Source organism: Protopterus annectens, chromosome 3.part0, assembly GCF_019279795.1.
Source record: "Protopterus annectens isolate FY-2018-M chromosome 3.part0, PAN1.0, whole genome shotgun sequence".
Classification (NCBI taxonomy): Eukaryota; Metazoa; Chordata; order Ceratodontiformes; family Protopteridae; genus Protopterus; species Protopterus annectens.
Genome location: NC_056731.1, coordinates 1,105,382,054 through 1,105,394,347, shown reverse-complemented (window position 1 = coordinate 1,105,394,347; position 12,294 = coordinate 1,105,382,054). Strand labels below are relative to the sequence as shown.

Sequence of the window (12,294 nt, the reverse complement as noted above, 5' to 3'; positions counted from 1 at the left end):
AGGCAGGAAAGGTAAGGGAGGCCAAGGTATACAGGAAGAAGTATCTGGACTTTAGCTGGGCTTCTCACTGAGTATGTAGCTCCAAAGTGATGTTGCCAAGGAACTATCCAGCCTGACACTAACTCATTGGCAGATTATAAGGTGGCTCAAAGAAATTGAAATTGGTGTGCTCTGAGTAAGAAGACTTTGAAGGGCCACATATTGACAGTGCTGCCTGTTGCTCTGTAGTGTGTAGGTGCACCGTTGTGTAAGGAAAAATGGCCTTCCTGAAATTTCTGCCTTGTGCACATCTCCAAACAATTGCCTTAAAAGTGTCAGGGGTAACTGGCAATAAACACATGGCTGCGGCCATTTAATCCAACTCATGTCTTAGTGTGTTATTAATGTAATAATTACAAATGTCTGTGTCATGTGCAGTGTTTTTGAGTTGGTTCATGCTATACAGTGGATTATTCTGGTAGTACAGACAATGAAGTAATGGGTGGCAGAATGGATGACAAGTGCATGGTGCAATGCGTTACTTGTATTACTGCTGCAAACAGCAGCCACAGAAGTGCATTATAAAAAATGTGAATAGTATTTTTCTAGAGTTAGTGGACAAGGTGAGCTGTACCAGTCTTGCACAAATGAACTACAGTTGCCACGGCCAGATAGTCTCTCCAACTTAACAAACCAAGAATGTCACAACCACATCAAGTATTTCCCTCTCCAAGAAGCAAGCCTTAACCTCCTTGGAATACTTCCTGCCATAAAATTTGTGTATCAAAAGCCAGTACATAAGCATTTCTTACTTTGACCAGTATGCCAGGGGACAGTGCAAATGCAGTCCCCCACTACCATAAATTATGCAGTTGAGTGTCCTGCATTAGGGGAAATTACAAGGGTCAAACCCTCCCCCCCGAACTGCAATGGAGAAACCTCACCCTGGAAGAACCACCTTCTTGATCGTGGTCTCTCCACTGCCAGGTAAGTATGAGCTGCAGTTCAAAATTTTGACAACTCTGTATTGCCAGCCTCCTTTACACAGATGGAAGCTGCTTCTACCCTCTACTTCTTTTCAGAAATATGTCAGAAGCACAGCATATAATTAATCTATTACATGCCATTAGGGTTGCCACCTTTTCAAATGCTCAAAGTGGGACATTTTTTGTAGAAATGTCAGATTTTGCAAGGCAAAACATACCCATGGCCAGTACAAAGGACAGAACTTCACTTTTTTGCCAAAATAAAAGCTTATTCTTATAGCATTTTAGTTGTTTATTCTGCTTCTTATAGTACTGCGGTGGTGGTGCTGCGGTAGCGTTGTCGCCTCACAGTAAGACGTCTTGTTCAATTCTCAGCTAGAGCGTCTTCTGTGTGGAGACAGGCATGAACAGGCGTACCTTCATTGAAGGTTGTGCGTCAGGGCTGGCAACTCGGCACATAAAAATCTACTGCTAATCATTAGCAGACCGGAGTTCCACTGTGGCGACCCCTAATGGGGAAAAGCTGAAAGACACAATATTCTGCTTCTTATAACATTTAGGTGTTTCAGATACAAAATAAGTTTTATGAAACTACTAAAGAAAATATAGGAAATATTTTTGTCCTAAAATCTCAGGACATTTGCCATTTTTTCAATTTTTTTGCAGGACACAACTGCCCAAAGAGGGATCATCCCTCGCAAAGTGGGACAAGTGGCAACCCTACATGGCATTCAAAAGCCTATACTGATTTTTTCAAATATAAAGGACAGTTTTTCAGAGTCTGTTCTTTCCCGGGGTATAAGCATGTTGAATATCTGCATGAGAATGTTATCTATGCAGAAACACAAGCCAGTGGCCAGTCTTATCTCAGCTGTTGAGAGCCAACAGCAAGGGATCTCATTACCATACAGAAGCAGCTAACACCCTCCCTCAACATTCTTCATTCCTGAAAAATGAGCTACACTTCACATTTTGGTACACAGACCTTCTCATTCAGTCAGAAAAGCAGTTTCAAGCAGGAAATACTCAGGGTTGACTAGTCAGAATGTACTGGTAGCAGTAGCAACAGCTACCAGAGGACCTAACTAAACCACTTTTACTGTGTAGATCAGAACAGTATGCTTTTTTCCCCTGTTCTTCAAGAGGACACTTCTATACTGGAAGATTTAAATGATGTAATACCAAACCACAAAGTCAGTTTATGGTACAGATCACTGAATGTTCACATTTCTAAAGTCGCAAAGCAGTACAGCAAGGTATGTATGACATGTCAGCATCAACCTCTGTCTGAAGTGCATCTAATTTTCCATTCCACAAGTTTCAACTTATTTTGTCAAGAATCGGGGACAAAGCGAGAAATTATTTGGGGGAGGGGCAACAAAGACCCAAAATCAAGGACACTGTTTAAATATCATTCTATCTAACTTGCATTTTGCTAAAGAATAAGCAAGAAACTCTTATGCCTGGTATTATTGACTGAAATCTTCAGTGATTTACCAGATCATCAAAACTTTTATGAGGAAAAAGGGCATTGATATGAGGCAAAATCAGAGATAGGGGTTTAGATTAGAGGTATGCCTAACACACTTAATGACCATGCTTATATTATTGGCTCATTTAATATAAAGCAAATATTCCACATATATATATATATATATATATATATTATTTTAGTTATACGTTTTCAGTCTGGTGGGAGAATTGATTCAAACAGATCTTTATCAGCTATGATCCAGGACAGAGATATAATCTCAAAAGACATTTTTTTTTCTGTTTCACTAATCCTTGCTGACCATCAGTAGCCCATCAGCATTTGATCAGACCTTTCATTCCACTGACCCATGACAACTTGAATGTTAGTTGGAGGTAACCCCTGTCCAAAGGACAGGCCATCATCCAAGCAGGTTGGGAGGATTTTATCCCTGTACTCCTTTCCTGTCCATGATGGATTGCCATATGCCCCTGACACAGGGTGCATTACTAGCCCAGTGGCATATGTGCACTTTCTCACATATGATGAATCCTGCCTACAGTGCTATATATTGTTTGCAACAGGCTGCTAACAGTGCTTTCTCTCTTTTTTTTTTGCTCCAAGCTTCCAGTGGTCTTTATACTGCATTGGACCAAGCCACAACCTTCAACTTGATCTTCTGTTAAGATGCATTTTCAAAGGAATACAAATACCTTAACTGTAATATTTAGCAAAATGTGATCCCTGCATGCACTATTCTGACAAAGTTAAGAAATTTTAGGAGGAATAGAGCAACAATTTATGCCAAACTTAGGGATATCCTTAAAATTAGGAACACTTAGGGGCTAAGCTCATGACAGATGAACTGGCATTGGATGCTCATTCCCACCCTTTCCAGCCAGTTCCTATAGAGTCTGGGTTGCAAGTTAATCATGGGTCATAGTGCTTCATCTGTTTACACCATTTTGGTGCTTCACAGTTGCTCGTATTGTGAATTCTATAACTGTAATCATTAAATTTTATGTGCACATTTGTAGGTGTCCTTAAGATAAATCCACCAATGAGAGTATGAAGAAGCATTAGAAACATTTAGGTAAGTGAAACATTACGATATAACAGTAAGTTACAGCAGCATAAGGTGGTGCTGCACTCCTGAGTGGCAGCCCAGCTAGGTGTAAAATATCCCATGAAACTTAATGAAACAAGAAGGGAAAATTCTCTGGTACCACAATTAAATTTCTTCTGCTCAGAGTGAATACCATCGTAGGTCTCCCGTAAAAAGATGCCCCTGGCCTAGTGGACTAACCAGGTCAACAAAGGTTAATAAACAAATAACTCTTACAATAAAAAGTATTATGAAAAACAGTCAAACATTTTACAGAGTTAGCAGGATAAATGTAGAAAAATGGTTAAACAGTAGTAGAAGTGTAGTATGAATATTAATTGGTGAATTATGGTATGTTAGGTTATTGCCCTTTTAATTAAATATTATATAAATGCTTCATCATAACAACAAATGACGACCTAGTATAAGTTAGACCTTTGTCTAACTAATATTTCTGCAACATAATTATTTTGCTTAATGGATCCTTGTAGATAATTTATTTGCTGAGTTGGGTCTCAAAACCCCTTTCAGCCATAACTCAGGCCTCTAGATGATGGAATCAGTTAAACAAGGTAAACATATATGCAAACATCAAACAGATTATATCTGTTTACTTATTTATTTCCCAGATTTGTTAACTTGCAATGTTCAAATAGGCAGAGCCTTAACTAGGGCTGGGCAAAAGGTAAATCTGACCCATGAACAGTCTGCCAAGGAGTGCAACTAGTACTGTACAAATAGCTCCTTGTTATAGTTTCTGAAAGAAGCTTCAAACAGTGAAAGATCTATGATATAGAAACATAACAGGCCAGATTCCTAAAGAAAGTTGCAGATAGTGCAGTTCGCCAAAGGAAGTTGTCAGCCCATTACTGGCAGATGCAATTTCATAATATATACTAAAACAGGACCAAGTAGTTACCTGTTCAGTATAGGATAACTATGAACTCCATGCACCCCTGCCAGATTCCAAAACGCATCAGGAGTGGCCAATGCAATATAAATGTGACCCAGTACTTTGTCTACAACTTTCTGAAGGCAGTCTGCAGAGGCTGTATGAGCTGAATATCAATGTGACTATATTATGCACATTTCTAGAGAATACTTTGAGTTCCACAAATATAACTTAAATATATGCAACCAGCATTTAATGCACTACAGCAGGCTAGGGTACTGCAAGTCATTGTAGAGGCCCATCTGCAAAGGCATCCCAGAAGGCAGCCATCCAGGCACATAGCCAGGCTACAGTTCAGTCGGCTCTCTGAACAGGAAATAATAGATATAAATGAGATAGAGAGATGGTGTAGGATGTATGTAACACACACATAAGATCATAGTTTGTGGGGTAATCCAGTACTGGTAGAAACAAAAGTGTGTCTAAATCTGAGTATACCGGGCTCTGGGACATTTCAGCAGCATATGGAGATGTGGTAAGTGTCCCAAACAGCCGCCAGTCGCATTCGTGCACAGTTCCTGGCAGCATTATACACCAAGGTAGATGAATATATCCATTTCCCTACAACAGCCTTGAAGTACAGAAATGTTATGCAACATTTCTGTGCCATAGCCAACTTCCCTGTGTTCTCACTGCAATAGACTGCACTCAAGTCCCAATAGCACACCATATGTACCTGATGCTGAATGGTACATCAATAGAAAGTGATGGCCATCTCTCAATTGTCAGGTAGTATTTTCTGCACATGGCTTCATTACTAATATGAAGGCAACACACCCAAATAGTGTGCATGATGCAACAATATGGAGGGGAAAGTGCCCTGAGGTCTGCTTTCCAACATGATAAAATACCAGAGGGGATCCTACAAGGTAAACACATGACCACCGCTATACAATAAGCAGTAGCCAGGCATTAATATAGGAAGCAAGATGATCAAATATTCCTTTCAAATTCCCCCTGAAAACAGGTGATTGCAGTTATCCACTGCAACACTGGCTAATGATGCAACCACTGCTATATGATTCAGCATCAGAGAGTATCCATAAATCAGCCAATGAACGTACAACTTGCGAACAACCCCCACAAGTCTTCAGTCTGCGCAAACATACGTAAGATGTTACACGTTATTCTACATCAACTACGGATATATGTTGTTTCTGTCTGTACTTCAGTGGGGCTGGTTTGTAGCCACACAAAGGCATATGGGGAAAGCCTCCTTGTTACTGATAGACATGTACCCATATGCATGCACACTGTGTGAAGTCTACCTGATTTTTCATGTAACTGACAGATTGCAGTGTAGATAATTTTAAACAAAACATGCACGAAAACATACTTCAGTTGTTTTATGCAGCATAATATGAACATAAGTATGTGATAAAACTGTATTGTACCATACCAGTGCAGGTAGGTGACATCTTACCTTTGGGAGCTAGCGCTGATTCAGCTATATCCCAGAGTAAAGTTAGCTAAGTGCTCACAACTTTTAAGTACCATTTACACTATACGTAATGAGCTTTGTTAGCATTCCACATTTTAGAATCCCATAATCAAACATCTGTGTAAGTTCTGGAATCTCTGCACATTAACAAATAGCTCGGCCTAAGTATACAGTGCGTAGTTCAAATTCCCAGTAGTTATCAGTAAACGGAAGTATCTGTAACACATGCCCAATGCCCTCCAGTAGTCTGGCAACATCCTACATGCTCCAACTTTGAAATGTAATATTGATAAATATTCTTATCATACCATTGCTACCTGCAAACTGTGCAAGACCTCAGTTAACATATTTTGAAAGCTGTTTTTCTATAATTACCAAGCCGACACAATGTGACACCAAAAACTTGTAAATGATAAACCGGCTCGGCTCCTCAGACACTGCAAACTTTAATAGACCAAGAGAACGAAAAGCACATAATATTCCTGTACATGTAAACAGATAACTTAGCGCTTTCACCCACATACATAGTCAGGCATCATCAGAGTAAAAGAGTCCTTCATCTTTGTTGCATTTACAGCTATTAGTTACAGACACACCCCTCTAAGCAACCAACCTCAAGCAAACAGCAATCTGTAAATTAAAGTCACAGTAAAACATTACTCCTATGCTTGTTTGAAAGCACAGTTACTTATAACTAGAAAAAATGTTGTTCAACTTAAAACACGAACATTTAAAAAAAATCTGCATGTTAAACATGTTTGTATAAAAGTAGTAAATAAAAATAGTAAATAAAAAATCATAATGTAATGCTTAACATTCTTCAAACAAATGTAGATTTGTACTTTAAAATGCTAGAAACTGAAATGTGATCATTAATGCCTGGAGGTTCAAACAAATGTAGATTTGTACTTTAAAATGCTAGAAACTGAAATGTGATCATTAATGCCTGGAGGTCTAGATGCATCCAGCCTCAACTGCCAGATGCACTCCCTCATCTCAAGTAAAACTTTTAAATCACCTCCTTTGTCATTAAATGGAATTCTGTCTATTACAAAAAACAGAAATCTCTTAAAATTAGGGCAACTCAGACTGTGCATATACAAGGCATTGTTAGTTCTTTTGTTCCTGATATCTCTTGAGTGTTCCAGGATTCTGAGCCTTAACTTTCTTGTTGTTTTCCCAACATAGAAAGTAGAACAGCTCAAACATGTAGCAATACTGCCATCTTAGTATTACAGTTACAGAATCCAGGACACCTGATAGTTTTATAGAAGCCCTTGAACTGCCACATAAGGGCCATTATTAATAAACTTGCATGTACTGCAAACTCCACATTTACTCATTTTGGAGCTCCTATATGTCTCAATATTAGGTTCAGCTTCCATCAATTCTTTAAGGTTCCTACCTCTACTATATGTAAAAGTTGGGGTGTTTCCTAATATACTTATAGTATCACTATCAAAAGAACTTTGCCAAGTATCCTTAATAATTCTAATAATTTGTCCTGCCTGTCCATTGTATGGCAAAATCATAGCCTGTTTTTTGTGTAGTGCATGGGATTCTAAAGCCAAATCATTCCCCTCCTGAAATTCCTTTGTTAAGCCCCCATGCAAAATAGGTTTAAAGGATGTAATTCTCTTAGTTTCTATTTCTTTTCTAACTCTGGACAAAATTTCTTGTGGATAACCCCTTTCTGTAAACATAGCAGTCAAGCTGGTCAGCTCAATGTTTAGCCGTTCATCCTCACTAATCAGCCTGGATAATCTGACCATTTGACCTTTGACCAAGTTCTTCTTGATATAGTGGGGATGACAACTCTGGAAATGCAAGAAACTGTTAGAATAAGTTTTGTTGCGATATATACTCAAATTTAGGCTAACATCATGCCTATTTTTGTATAACAATTTATCCAAATAATTGCAGGTTTCCCCATGTATAGTGTAGGTGAATTTTAAGAATGGGGTAGTGTTGTTAAGAAAATCAACAAATGTGTGGATCTCGTCCCTACTCCCTGTCCAGAAAATTAGTATATCATCAAGGTAACTCAAATAAAGTGTTACCTGTTTCATATACTCATTAGGGAACACCTTCTCCATCTCCCATTCCACCAATACCAAGTTGGCATAGATTGGCGCACACCTAGCACCCATGGCAACTCCTGCCACTTGTCTAAATAATTCCCCTTTAAATCCAACAAAATTGTTAGACAAAACCATTTCCATAAGATCTACTATCACACTACGTTTAACAGTATGGAAACCACTATGTTTGTCCAAACTCCTGCTGAACATTTCCAGACCTCGAAAAAAGATTTATAACATCAATTGTCAACATCAAAAATGGTTCAGAGGTTTGTTTTTGTCTTATAACCTTCAAGCAATGCCACGAATCCCTCAGGATGTGTGGCAAACTTTTAACAATACCTTTACAATGAAAATCTACGTAGGCGGCCATTGCTTCTGTTTTAGAGCTTTTGCTGACACTATTGGGCAAAAGGGTGGGTCATTCTGTTTTTTGTGAATTTTTGGAATTCCAAAAATGGAGGGGGTCACTGGGAATTCAACCATCAAATAATGGTATTCATTAACATCAATGATCCCCTCCATTAACCACTCGTAAAGACTCCAGTCAATTTTAGTGTATGCTATACACATTTCATTCCTAGATACTCTGGCATATGTGTTTGTGTCATTCAAAAGACTGTACATCTTATTCGAGTAGTCGATGTTAGACATGATCACCACCCCCCCCCCCCTTGTCAGGTTTCATGACCCTGTACAAATTAGTGGTAGGTAGTTCTTGTAGACAAAACCTCTCCCCAGGTGTTAGGTTATCCAATTCCCTCCTTGGTTCCCTTAACATTCTTCTAAGTTGAGCCTCACACAACTTCTCAAAGATGTGTATACATGGGTGTGCAGGAGGTATAAAGGTACTCGACCTCTTTAGTCCAATCGCATTGTCAATAGTTGGGCTAGGTTTTTTGTGAAAAAATACTTCCAAGTTTAACTGTCTAGTATACATCTTAAAATTAACCAGTTTTTCTATAATTGTTTCTATAATGTAATACTACTGCAAAGATGTTGACAAAGGGGAGACTTCAGAGAAAGTCTGGGCACCAATCTGGAAAGAGGAAAAGACAACACAGATGCTCACTGTCCATGCTGGATGTAAACAGATGATGCAAGCACCAGGAACCTTGTGATGATAGATATAAGGAACTGGATTGTGAGAGAACAGTGCAGATGAACTGGGATCTGCTGGACTGGTGTGCAGGTCCGGCACAGCTATGACGACATGCATCAGAGGGGCACAGAAGATCTCCACTGGAGGGTCGCCGAGATCTGATGCCAGCTACCAGATGTCTATAATAAGTTTTTTACTCCACACCTTAACACCTAGATTATCATATATGTCTGTACTAAGCATATATGTTTATGCGATGTATAATGTAAGTGTATTCCATTGGTATCTGTAGTAATCATAGTAATTTACATGGAGTAAATTTTCTTCTATTCATTGAAGTTAACAGTCATGTATCAATGCATTCTGATATTATCTGCCATTATACTAGGCCAGTGTAAATATTCTGGATGACTGTCAATGATAACCGTATATTTTTTTCCATTTAAATACAATATATCTCACATATTTTCTTTGCTACTATCATCAGTCTGACATAAAAAAATTACTGAATTTCTGCCTTTCCTTAAACCTCACCACTCCTCCTTCTGAACATTATTATGCATGTATTATTCCCATAGTTTCAATTTACTTAAGTAATTTGTTCCTTCTCTGTTCTAAAGAATTCCTCTTCCAGTTATTTTATAACATTCAGTACCTCAAATATAGTTGGTGTAGACTTTGATTTCCATTTTCTAGTCATTGCTTTTTTGGCAGCCAACAGAATTAAACTTAATAACTCCTTACTATGTGTAGGCAATTCAGATCCAGTACCCAGCTGAAAACAATCATTTCCTTTCTTACAGCCATTTGCTCACCCAATATTTCTGATAAGAGTACACTGTTGGGAGTTTTTAGATCTGCGTATTTATTACACCCCCAAAATGTATGTTCCCAGTTACCTCTTTCTTCTCCATCATACCTCCAACATTTGCTATCTACCTGGGGAAAATTTATTTGAAGTCTGTTTGGTGTATAAAAATACCTATGCAAACATTTCCAAGCAAAGATCCTAAACCTTCTGGACTTGGTTGCATACGTGGGAGCCAAACACGTCCTCCCACTGTTTTCTTGTAAACTGATTTCTAGTTTCTCTTTTCAATCTTTTCTAACCTCCTGTAATTGAGTCTTATAAGTTATTCTGTAATATTTTATAAGCTCTACTAATTATCCCTTTTTTAACAGCTACTTCTGTTCTAAATTCAAATAAAAATTCTACCAGAGCAGGTCTTTCACTCAAAATTTCCCTGTCCTTTTCTTTTTACAGTCTCTATCCTGCAATCCAAATGTCTTCTTGGCCTCATCCCACTCTATCATTTTTCCTGCTTGTTATTTGCTCTTATTAAAAACAATAAAATAGAAAACAGGAAACAGCTCCACCATAATGATCATTAACTTTGCTTTTACTCATTTATTTGCTCCTCTTATCTTGGTTCCTTTGCCAAGTTCCTCCAGTAAATTCCACTCCTCTCTTGCCTGTTTTCTGTAACCCTACTTGCTGTCATCCCTATTGGAAAAATCTGCTTTTCCGTTCTCATATTGAGTTAGTTTTTTAAATACTTTATTACTTCATGGCAATAATATTATATATGATTGTTATTATTTTCCTTAAGAATCTGCATCCAAAATCTCAGTCTCTCTATTTTTTGAGCTTCACCCTTGCTCCATCATCATGCCTTTCCACTTTGAATTATAACCTTCTGATTGTGTTATGTATATGAGCCTCAACTGTGTAGCTCTAAAATATCTATTCAAATCAGATAAACCTAAACCACCTTGTTCTATTGCAGTGGTCAACTTAACCCACTTAACTCTTGCTGTCCTTCCCTCACAGAAAAATTCCTTCATTGGTTTATTAATTATTGTCCACAACTTCTCCTCAGGTTGATAAAAAGTATGGCTGACCAGTATACAAGACTAAATGGAATAAAAATAATTTCACTGCTTGCATCATTCTATCCCTATCCATAAAATTAGTGGTTCCATTTTTCTTAGTTTTTGTATTATCTTCTTAGTCACTTCCCACATATCCTTAGTTGCCATAACAGAAGCATTTTTAATATGCACTCCTAAATACTTCATCTTGTCATGTCCCTGTGACACCTCTGCCCTGGCCAGAAATCAAGGAGCCTTAATCCTCACTAACACCGGAGAGGCCGTCTCATATATGAGGAAAGGATAACAAATACACACAGTAAAGTGCAATTTCACTTAAGAGCACACAGAGATCAGTCAGTCTGGGGCTGGTTGCTCCCTTGCTCTCCAGGTCCCCAATAATACTCTCCACTGGCACAGCTGTAGGGTCCAGATGTCAGCCAGCTGGGCCAGCTAAAATCTCCAGCACCCTCTCTATCCAACCAGTGCTTCTTGTCCCTGCCCAAGTAGCTGACACACACACACACTTTGAGATAAGAGTTTACACAACCACACAGACACTTTTGGGGAAGGCTGGCACAGGTTCTCCAGCTGTGCCCCTTTTACCCAGACTATACGGTAGAAATCCCTGCAACCATCCAGCTATTAGTAATCAGCTATTCAAAGGCCCTTAAAAGGGTGTCCAATTATTACTGTGCAATATTATTATCCAATTGGTAGTATGACTAAACAGTCATGGCTTATTAGAGTGACGTGGCTCAGGATCCTTATATATACATGCAATGTACTCTTAGAACAACTTATCTCTACACAAACCAGCCACAGTTAAAAGGTTTTAAAATATTTAATAATAAATTAAAACCACAAGACAATACTTTCTACTACACAATGCTAGTCAAGAGTTCAATCGCATAGAAATGCTTAAAATAATTCAGTAGTACAGTTCTGACATCACAGGAAAACACTTAGTCTAATCTTTCTAGTTCCTAGCTATTTCTAAAAGAAAACACAAGTCTAAGATAACTTACATATGAGCAAGACAGTGCTGTAAGTTGGATGGTCAAGACAAAAATGCTTAATGCCTTCTGATTCTCTCTGTTTAAATTGAAATTGCAGTTCTGATAAACATTACATCATTCTTCACCCTTCCAGGGGTTCCCAGGCCAACAGAAACTGCATCTACATTCTTTTACACCTAGGCAGAAACCAGAGCAACAAAAATACATTTGCATGTTTAAATCTAGCAATCTAACTCTTGGTTAAAACAATAGAAAGAATGTGCTAGCCCAGATGGAATGACTCCAA

At 38.4% G+C, this 12,294-nt stretch overlaps 1 non-coding gene across 1 annotated transcript; it reads right to left on the bottom strand.

Annotated features, from left to right (window-relative positions):
• Positions 1-805: 805 nt before the first annotated feature.
• LOC122797401 lies at positions 806-974 on the bottom strand. Its single transcript, XR_006364122.1, has one exon. It is a non-coding gene; the product is annotated as a U1 spliceosomal RNA (small nuclear RNA).
• Between the last annotated feature and the right edge of the window lie 11,320 nt (positions 975-12,294).